Source organism: Cydia pomonella, chromosome 26 (assembly GCF_033807575.1).
Source record: "Cydia pomonella isolate Wapato2018A chromosome 26, ilCydPomo1, whole genome shotgun sequence".
NCBI lineage: Eukaryota > Metazoa > Arthropoda > Insecta > Lepidoptera > Tortricidae > Cydia > Cydia pomonella.
In genome coordinates this window covers 2745774-2757500 of record NC_084728.1, presented here as the reverse complement: position 1 = coordinate 2757500, position 11727 = coordinate 2745774, and positions in this window count along the sequence as shown.

Genomic DNA, 11727 nt, shown 5'->3' with positions numbered 1-11727 from the left:
TTAATTTCTTTCAAAATGGCTGAGACATACATTTATTCAGGTTTAAGTTATGCTCGCGAGGTCTACAGCTCACAAAGCCACTCATAATATTTTATATTATAAAATTCCTAATTCCACTTATTTCTGCTAACGTTACTCTAATCCGCCAGCGTCCGGCCGTCTCGGCGAACAAATCTCTTTATTATGTTAATGGCCATGGCCCGCTCTATTGTCTATGGATAGGCGCCTGTTTTGGAAATTAAAAAAGTAATTTGATATTTCGTTTAAAAAAATATGGGTACGGTTGTATTGGAAACCTCGACCCAAAACTTTTTTTTTAATATCCTTAATACGAAAGTACTAACTTAAGCTGTGTTTTTTTTTTATCCCAAATACTTATATAAGCAACTAGTTATGATAAAGTTTACACTAAGTATATTTAAATGACCGCTGGGTTAACTAAGAGTACCAAGTTTCAAATACACTTTTTAAATAAAGGAAAACCGAATAGTGTATTATTTTGTTTTATTTTTATAGGTAGGTACCGTAAAATGGGGTGAGTAGGGATTACGAGAGCAGTTGGGTTATGAATGAGGTGAGGAGGGATGACAGAGGGGTAAGTTGGTTTTTACAGGCTACTGCTACGTAAATTATATATTCTAATAACAAATCAAGCTATTATAATGTTCATAATTCCAAAGTGTCGATCCAACAATTTACAAAACTCACCTTAGTAGGAAATCCCTCCTCACCCCTTCTACGGGGTGAGCTGGGATTTCGTACTATTTCGTATTTATCTTTAAAGTTATGAAATGGAACTACACAAAATCATAAAAAAATCAGTTTGCAACATGTAACAATAAAGTTTTATCAAGGTTTGAATGTCAGTTTTGTCCCTAATCACCCCATTGTTGTTTTGTTAAAATGTAATTTTGTTGAAAGTACCGTATACTTTCAACAAAATTGCATTTTAACAAAACAAATCTTAGAGCGATCACTAGTTAATGTAGTAAGATAGGTATATATACTTATACTCGTACATAATTAAAAAAAATCACCGGTGTTTCTACATTGATGCAGAAAATTTTATTTACAATAACAGAATACATAACTGATGTATACAATAGTGTCACTATAACTAGCTTAAATATAAAATAGACCCTTGAGGCATTGTACCAAGTCTGCTGGTGGGATTTCCTCGCTGTATCGCAATGCTGATACGTTGTGCGAAGAAGCCGCCAGCTCTTCGGTCACCTAATATTAAATTTTGCCCCCCAAAGACCGATGTTAGTTAATGATACGACTCAACGTCGTATCAAAACAAGTGAATCTTCACAAATTATAAAATCAGAACCGGCATCACGCGCCACCATTGGTGCCAAAGAATTTAAAAATAGAATCAATTTATCCAACCGATATCCGTTAACCGTTAAATAATTCCTGGAAATTGATAACTAATATTACCCACTTATAAGTCCGCTATTTGTATTCAGAGTCATCGCGACACCAATCAGCTAATGCGAGATACAAGAAGATTAATTGGAAGAGACAGGACACATCGTTAATGTAAGTACTTACCTTAGGGCATGCACCTAATGCAATAGCCATGTGTCGAATTTGCGTACAAAAATGTCTGTCGAATTCTGCGGGGAGGTAGACACACATAAAAGATTACTGACGCATGCAATAATTTTGACGCACACAAACGTCTGTCTGTATATGATTTTTTGCACATTGTGCAAGGTTTTGAGAGAGGGGTAAGCTATTGAATGGCTAGGCCAGTTATCTATGGTCTAAGACTTAGACACACAGTTGCGTTAACCTTTCATATGTGTGTGGTGGTCAAAATGCGTGGGTTCGAACCTCGGTTATGTTTATGTGGTATAGAGCAGAAAAACTTTCTCAAAAAAATTATGATATGACTAGAAATTCAGTCAAGATCTTGACTACACACAGACAAGAGGTTAATTCTTTTATTTATTTTCGGTTTACGATAGTCAAGCTAGCAATGCTGATTCCATACAGCTAACTAAACATACAATGTTTAAGAGAAATATTATTGAGTTAGGATAAAAATTATACAATACGTTTGTTCGAATTAATACATGTATAGTTTGTATCATGTACAGGGCCGGATGTCCACCTAGGCCCACAACGTCTGGGCCTAGGCGCCCAGGTATAGATTGCCATAGTGAATGGTTTTGAGATGGAGAAGAAGGTTCCCCTAATTTATAAGTGCCAAAATAAGAGCCTAGGGAGGGGCCTCTAAATCCGGGCCTGATCACGTGGTTTCACCAAATAGAGAAATAAAAATAAAGCTTTTGAACATCTTAAGTCTCACTCTTTGACTTTTATGTATGAAATATGGTGAGAAAAAATAATAATGAAGAATAACAAATTCGCAAAAATGTATGCCCACGCTAAACAGTACCAACAAATACTACTTTTTTATCAACTTTATAAAAAAGTACATTACGATACAAGTGCGAATTACCTATTCGCACATGTATCGTATGTTTTACAGTACATATAGGGCCTTTAACATTTTTGACATAGTTACGTAATGTGCTAATTATCCCACTAGTGCGGTAAAGGAGCACCATATGTACTGTCAAAAATATTATTTATGTTATGTGAGTAAAGTATACGGTTTGTAACTAAAACAGTACATATTTGTTCGCACAGATGCTTTAATGCTCTAGGCATGAACCCTTAAAAACCAACAGTCACCTCTACCACTACCTGCTCTCTACACGTGTCGTATTTTTGCATACAATCGCGTCGCATTACCGACATAATCGCCTGCTAATTTGTCCGCCATCTTGAATTTTTGGCCCGAGCGCCATCTTTGGCACATTGTTCGGACTAATTAAGACTACAATGCCAGCGACTGTATGCTTGGTAATTGTTGATTAAAATATTTAATTGGTAGGGATTGATATTCATTAGGCATTTGTATGTGTTTGTTTAATTAAGTTAAAACGAGTTTTCAAGCAGATCTAAAGGGCTCCACACATCATGAAAAACGCAAGCGATTTGTTCGCTTGCGTTTTTCGATACATTGCGACAATCGTAGAGAAGGGTAAGTAATTACTCAGTATTTAAACAAAGCACCCGATAAATACCCGTATTTACTCATTTAGGTGAGCAAAAACGATTGCCAATAAAATATTTTAAAAAGTGAGACTTAAGAACTAAATTGTTTTTTATTGAAGAGTGTTAACGTATATTAACAATGTTTATATAATAAAAATCATCAATGAAAGGCAATTTTCAAGCAATGGCTAACAGCCGTATACATAATCCATATTATTCAGTTAAAAGCTGTCATATTAGCTTTCGCATTTTCAGACCAAGTATTATCGAAATTAAATGTCAATTACATTGCATTATTATACGATTATACTATGTACTTGTATTGAATATTTAAATGTATGAAATCAAACAATAATCGTTAATAAATCAATATAAATGACAATGAATGTTTAAAATATTATCATTACATTACATTCATTCATTCAGTTTCACTTTTTTTAAGACGCGTAATATACATTAAGACCGATTCAGACACATCCTAATTTAAGATCGGATTTAGATTTTTTTTAATGTAGGTAATGGCGCCATTTACATTTTGAAGTGAAAAAAAATCGAGATCCCAGTCATACATAACCTACATACATATCTTGTGTTTGACTTGCCTCATAGTCGAAATGTAGAGTGTAAGTAACCATCTCACCTTCAAACTATGTCTCGCTCGGGTGATATGGTTCACATTCCACCCTTGGTTAACAATGTACTAATGCACTACATCTGTACACCGGCCCGTCCGCCCGGTCCCGGCGGCGGCCGGCCCGGCGACCGTGTAAATGTAATATGTGCTTTATGTCGTTTTTATCCTGCTATATATGGAGTGTGGAATTAAGAGGAGTGTCATCTCTTATGGTAGAACTGTTGCAAAAGTGTCCAGCTGTCAGCTATAAATAATAGTTCCAAATCTCTCCAGAGTAGCGCTAGAGTAGCTAAGAACCTAGGCGCTATTGGAGTGAAGTGCGCTGTCTATGATTTGTTTTTTTTTTCAAGTATTCTAGGTATTGTAGCGCCACCTATTTAAGGTTTTTTGATGACACTTTTTGGTACATGAAGATTTATTTCCTTACCTCCACCTTCCGTACTGCTATACGACGCAAAGGACGTTAAAGTGGTTATGATTTATACACATTTGTTTATGTCCTGCTGACTCACAGCAATAACAACAGGTGTTGGAAGCGAACTCTATAAAATTGATTATAGCTTCCGATTGCAGTCTGATTTGAATAACAATCGCAGTTTAATGGTTCCGTTTAATATATATTTAATATTGTAATGCGACAAAATATCCTTTGTTATTCTGAGAAAAAAAGTAACTGAAGAGAGTATGACAGGGAAAAGAACGAAGAATTTTGTTGAATGGTTCAGTCTTTTTGACTCTTTTTTATGACAGCCAACACCGATACTCCAATACACATGTCAATTTTATCAAATACCTACAAAGTCATCATCTGTAGTTTGACATACGTGAAACTCTAGTGAAACTGGGCTGGTGTCGGACTTGTTCCATTTACGTGAATCAAATTTAAAATTTGACAATTTTTTTAAATAATTAAATTAAAATTCCAAGTACTCGAAAATGAAGTGTACCACATTGTCGACGTTGGGGTTAAAACCGCCATACTAAAGTGGAACTGGGCAGGCGATATACTACGACGTATGCATCCGGGTGGGCTAAACTAGCCACATTGTGATCACCACAACATAAACATGGACCCGGGTATGTCCTTAAACTACATCCAAAAGAGAGGTATGGGCAATGTGAATGTCATCTCGCCTTGTGTGGTAGGGCACAGCACAGCGGATGTCATTCCAGATCTAGAGCAGAGCCTAACTGGGGAAGTACCTCCACCTTACAGAAAACCGCAGCCAAATAACACTTGACCCTACTCATAGTGTTGTGTTCCTGCCGGTGAGTAAGGTTGCCAGAGCTCAACGAGGGGGGTGGGGTTAGGGTCGGCAACGCGCATGTAACTCCTCTGGAGTTGCAGGCGTACATAGGCTACGGAGACTGCTTACGCACGTAGAAGGACGCACGTCAATTGACATTTGTCATTTGTTGTTTATCGCCTAACTGTCAACAGTGTCAATCCGAGAGTTGTGACGTCATCAGAATCTTCAATGACGTTTCGAGTTTGGTCACGTGACGTGTGCCAAAAGATATTTTAAATTCAATAATTACAAAAATATGGTCATTACAGGTCCCCTAAAAGTAGTTTAACATGTTCTTCTAATCCAAAAGAATTTATTAGGATACAATTCTGCCCTAAGATTTGTAGATGGAAATAAAACCCTATTATTCTCCTTGTCGGTCCCTCATTACTGTCACACCGTCACCACTTGGTTTTGCTCCTGTGATTTGTCTTCATCGGAATTAGCTTGTGAATGCCATGATTTTTCCAGATGATTTAGAGCAATTTTCATTGCAATTTGCATCTTTCGTCATGGCAATAGGGTTGTTTCCATCTACAAATCATAGGGCAGATTTGTGTCCCAATAAATTCTTTTGGATTATAAGAACATGTTAAACTACTTTTAGGGGACCTGTAATGACCATATTTTTGTAAATATTGATTTTAAAATATCTTTTGGCACACGTCACGTGACCAAACTTGAAACGTCATTGAAGATTCTGATGACGTCGCAATCTCTCAGATTGACACTGTTGACAGTTAGGCGATAAACAACAAATGACAAATGTCAGTTGACAGTTCGTATCTTCTACGTGTGTATGTAGTTATGTGTCAAACCGTAAACTTTGACGTCACACAATTTTCAAAGAGCGTTTTGGGCGCGAAAGCATCTGTCAAAATATATTTTGTTAATTTAACATATTTAAAGCCATTTTTAGTATAAAAGTTGAATTTTAGGGCAATTTTTAGTTAATATAGAACGTAATACAAGCGTTTCAAAAAATTGGAAACAACCCTATTCGGTGCTTCGATCATTATACCTGCCTACTTTTATGTCACTTTGACCACTTTCCCAACTGGCCCCCGTGTAAATCGTGGCTATAGCCACGTTTGCACCTTTGTCCGACTGTCCATGACGTATGACGTCACCGTTGATGATTTACAACCGATTCATTAGAAATAAGGTTGCGCGCGTGAGGTGTGTCCTAAACAGTTCCAAGCAGCCAGCATACTCGTAATGTCGGTTATTGGCCATGGCTATAACTAAGGACGAAAAAACAAAACTGACTGAAAAGATTGAAGAGCCGATAGTCGTTTGTTTTATAATTCTATCTATAGTGCAAATGTGGGAGTAACGACTCAAAACTAGTCAAAAATCGATGAAAACCGAGGGAAACCCCTTAAGCACCTTCATACACAGACAATCAGACAAAGAGGTTAAGGGTTGAAGCAGATTTATGTATGAACGTTGTCTGGTGATGGCGGTACCCTTTATCGGCTTCATCATAACGCACAGTACCTAATCTTTACTTTCTAAATACGAAAAATAATCTCGCAAATCAATTATCAGATCAAAAAGAACAAATCGCAAACTTTTTAATTTACATACGTACCGGATGCTAGCCACCTGCCGGCAACGGGCACAATCCTGAATGAAGTGCATGACTGGCCGAAAAAAAACAATGGTGCCAGAGACAATCGCGCCAATTTCCAAACAAACGCCACAGATACGACCACGATATTATCTGTGGTAAAAAACAATGACGGTGTTCATTTTTAATAGGGTTAAGTGGTGTTGTTATGACTGTTAAAATAAAGGTATTTTAACTGGATGAACTTTAACTATGAAAGAGTTCTTTCATAAAAGGAAAAATGTAACACAGACGAAGACCTAAAATAGGACTTAGACTTAAGAATACTCACATCAAAGATAATTGATTATAATAGAGAGATAAAGTCTAAGTATTCTTTATTCAGTCATGCTCTACTCACATCAAAGATAATTGATTATAATAGAGAGATAAAGTCTAAGTATTCTTTATTCAGTCATGCTCATTATACATTAGGTGTTATAATTTGAAGATGGTAGGTACATGACAGCCTGTAAGGGCACTCAATATTTCCTAAGTCTAGTTAGGTAGTAAAAAAACCGTGCCCCTTAGTTTGAAATTCAAAACAGATGGCGCTGTGCTGCGCCATATGGTTTGCGATGACTGAATTGTCAAACGTCAACTTTTGCCTGCCATCTCGTTTACCTGTCAAATTCGAAGCACGAAATTGTCTTAGACTATATAAATCTTACTCAATCAATGTGTCTTTGCTCAATTACAGAGCACAAGTGTATAATGTTTGCCGATGATGTTTCACTCCTTTTCAAAAGCCCCACGAGTAACGACGCCTACAAACATATAACAGAAACATACATCAAAATGGTCAGCTGGTTAAAAGATCACAACCTTGAAATTAATAGCAAAAAAACTAAAATTATGCAGTTCAGACCGCACCAAAAACGCGCCATATACATAAGTAATATAGCAAAACAATTAAATATTGAAGAAGTATCGAATTTCTCGCTTTTAGGCATCACCATTGACACTCACCTAGATTGGAAAAGGCACGTAGCAGTACTCAAAAACAAACTTTCATCATTTGTTTTTGCCTTAAGCGTACTGAAATCTAACACAAACGAAACATGTACGCTTACAGCGTACTACGGTTATGCGCATTCATTATTACGCTATGGTGTTTTATTGTGGGGACATAGTACTGATGCACATGATGCATTTGTCATGCAGAAAAAGTGCATCCGAATAATAGTCAATATTAAACAGACATGTAGCTGCAAACCACATTTTATTAGATTAGGAGTTTTAACTTTTCCGTCAATTTGCATTTTAGAATCCGCTACTTTTGTTCGTAAAAATATCGACTTGTTCAAATTCCGTGGTGTATGCCGAATATAATAGAATATATTTAATACAATCGTGATACCTATAGAGAGCTTTCAGTCGAGTACCGTGTTTAGGCCACGAACCTGCTGAGTGACCTAATGAAGGTAAAAGACTGAAAAGCGTAATTATATCACTATTGTATACAATACCTTTTTCTAAGAGTCTTCTAAAATAATACTTTTTCTACTATAAAACCTAAGTAAGTAAAGAAAATTAGGTAAGGTAGTAGTAAAAAAGACATCAACGCGTGCATAATATTGGAAATAGTCCTGCGTTGGTGTCTTTTCCACTGGACCGCGCCACGTGATTGGTCAATTTCATTATAATTGACTACAGCGTTTGCTTATGAATATTATAGTTGACTTGGGAGCTCATACGTGAAAAGTACGTAATTACAGTTTGGTATACGAAATCATAATTCAACCATTATAGCCGTAGAAAAATATGTATGCAGAGGTGCTTAGTGAACAACTTACCGGTAATAATTTTCAAAAAATCGTTTACAATGTAACGTTGTAGGTATTCCGTTTTGAAATGTTATAACTAAATCCCTAACCTCCATCGGATCCAAAAATTATTAAGGGGCAGCCGTATGTCAGTGGAAATGTGATGTGAGATGTGAATATGAGATGGATATTAAGGTACCGTCTTCAATAGCAATAATTTATTCAAGAATGGATAAAGATTGGCTATGGAATTTCCTCCCGTGGACGCTCCGGCTGTAGAATGAGACCCCTGGCGAGGTTTTCTCGATGGGCTACAATATGGAGTTCTTCAAAAAAGGAGTGTACAGGTTTTTAAACGGTTGGTAACGCGTTCATAGGCTACGTAGACTGCTTACCATCAGGCGAGCCGTATGCTTGTTTGCCATCGACGTATAAAGAAAAGATTGGTTAGTCGAGAAAACCTCGAGCTCTCGGGAAAGTGCAACACGAGTACTTAATTATCAAACACAAAATTAAACCTAAATATATTCTCTATTGTGCATTTTGGTACGACTCTGTCCGTCCGTCCGTCCGTCTATCTGTCACATCGCTAAATATCTCGAGAACCACTTAAACTATCGATTTTAATTTGGTATAGGTATGAACAACGCTAACATTGAACTTATTATTTCTCTCAATTTAATATAGTTTCATCTTCCTTTAGATATTATATTAGACTCTGCATAAGAGTAGATCTGTGAGTGATAACGAGGTCTACAGCTACATAAGCTTAACAAAACTAAACATGTGACATTATCTATGAAAAGGGACGTTATTGTCGATGGCGCTTACGCCGCACTGCGTAGCGCGGCGTTGTTTATAATATGGGAGCATCGTTGATAATGGTGTAAGCGTCACCGACAATAAGGTCCCTTTTAATAGATAATGGCACAAAAATGTATCACAACGAATTGAAGTCACAAAATTTCACGAGAATCGGTTGGGAAATGCGACCTGGGGCCTGATTTTTGAACTTCGAGCGCTCGAATTCGTTACTCGAAAATCTGTGGAAAAGGGCGAATTGATATTTTTGAAATACGAGCAATAGAAATTGGAATCTAGTGGTATTGACCACTAGTTTTCAATTATATTAGTAGAATTTAAATGCCTAGTAGTGGAGATAAATTGAAGGGAATGACACGAAATCGAGCACTCGAAATTCAAAAATCGGCCCCCTGCACAGGAAAAAATCCGGACCTCATACGAAAGCATTTTTGCCCAAGCTGAAACGAAGACCTACGCTAACGCTCGGTCAATTATAGTCTCATTAAAGCACTACCTGCAGGCAACGCCGGGTGATCCTTAAGTACAAAGTGGAAAGTGACAAAACAATATGTAAATAACATTATTTAGTTCTCGCGAGTCATCGAAGCAATTTGTTGTTTGGGCCCCGAGCCGTCTCACACCCTATTGATTGTTTCGAACAGAGAATCCATTGAGTGTTCTTTGTTATTTTATATAAATTCAGATAAAACAATTAAACTATGCTTAATATTTCAGGAATATAGCTGTGCCGTTCTCGCGAACCTTCTCAGTTTTGTATGGGGAATGTTCTCTTGCTAGAACATTCCCTATAGTAAACGGAGGACATTCTCGAGAACGACACAACTATATTCACGAATGTAACTATCAAGGCCTTTACAAGAGTTTGCGATATATTGGCCCAACAGAGTGAGAAGGAGTGATAGTTAATGGAACGCAGCCGACATGTTGGAAGCGTTGTTGTTGAGCAAACGTATCTGACATGATCTGGAATTTACGTTTCACGTGGTTATTTTTATTATATTTTTACCGTATTTGAATTACCTAAAAGTCCAAAAACATTTGAAATTGACAGTTACTCCATACAAAAATGAACTGTCATAGGGATCATCATTGGTCGCGTCAGGTATAAAATCCCAAGTCCTGTTCAGAAACAAAATGTGACATATACTTACATAAATATGTGCTCACTAAATAATAAGGAACTTGATATTTCACAATAGGTCTCCGGCACCTAAGCAAATAACAAGGTTTTAAAATAAATATGTTGTAGGCAAAAAATTCACTTTCGCTATAAGCTTTTATCGCTGACTGTACTTTTCTTTCCACAAGTAACTAATACTCATCAAGACAATTCTAAAAACCCCAAACACTATTAGGTTGCGTTGTTTCATCACAGAGTTCATATGACCACCTCATGTCTCCATCATCAGATCAGCTCGATGGTACTTCCCCAGTTGGGCTCTGCTCTAGATCTGGAATAACATCCGCTGTGCTGTGCCCTACCACACAAAGCAAGATGACATTCATAATGCCCATACCTCTCTTGTGGACGTAGTTTAAGGACGTACCCGGGTCCAAAAACTTGTAAAAATTGTGTAAAAAGAGACAACTCCACAGCCTTCGCTAGTCGATCTGCATTTTGAAATTGGAACGGCGCTCGCCATAGACAATAATGATGGTATCGTTAGCCGTTTAGCATAGAACAAGACCAGTTTGGCAATGGAAACCAGCCGACAGCCAACTTGGCTGTTTGGGTATGTACATGTACAATTATGATTTCGATCACTGTTTTTTCACAGGTTGAACGAGTAAGTATGTATTCCTATTTACATAAAGCCCTGACCCTCATACAGGGTCCGTCTTCACAAAGTGATTCATTCATTAATTCTTGTATACAGGGTGACCTTAGCCATTGGACAAACCCTGAAATCCCACGTAGGGTTACTTCTCAGGAATGCTCTGACGTTAATATTTTTTAATTAGAACAAAAGATAAAAAATAAATTTTTCGAACAAAAGTTATTTGCAATAATCGACAACAAAAAGAAACACACTGTGTTAATCTTTGGCAGTGTTTTTGACAATTTGTTCGAAATATTTGATAATGATGACATGTTTCAAAAGTCAGAAGTTTATTAGTGTCATAAATAAAAAAGATAATCAAAAAGGTCGAAGAAGGTTCCATACTATTCTTTGAGGATATTACCTTAGGAGCTACTAACACATACAGGCTGCTCCAAAGTAAAAAATGGTAATTTGTTAATTTCTTCGAAACCGCTACACCGGTTGTTATGATACTTTGTACACTGGTTCTAAATACCCTAATGCATATGTACATTTCGGCTTTGTCCAATGGCTAGGGACACAGTGTATAAAATTATGGCTTCAGTCCAGTGGGACTGTTTCGCCAGTATCAAGGTATTAGGAGCTTTAAATACGACTAAAATTGTACGGTTAGTACAAGACAGTACGGTGATTTTATCAGCTCTTGTAAAGCGATAGCTGGACTTTACAAGTAGCACGTGGACTACGGGCCGTTGACTCCAAA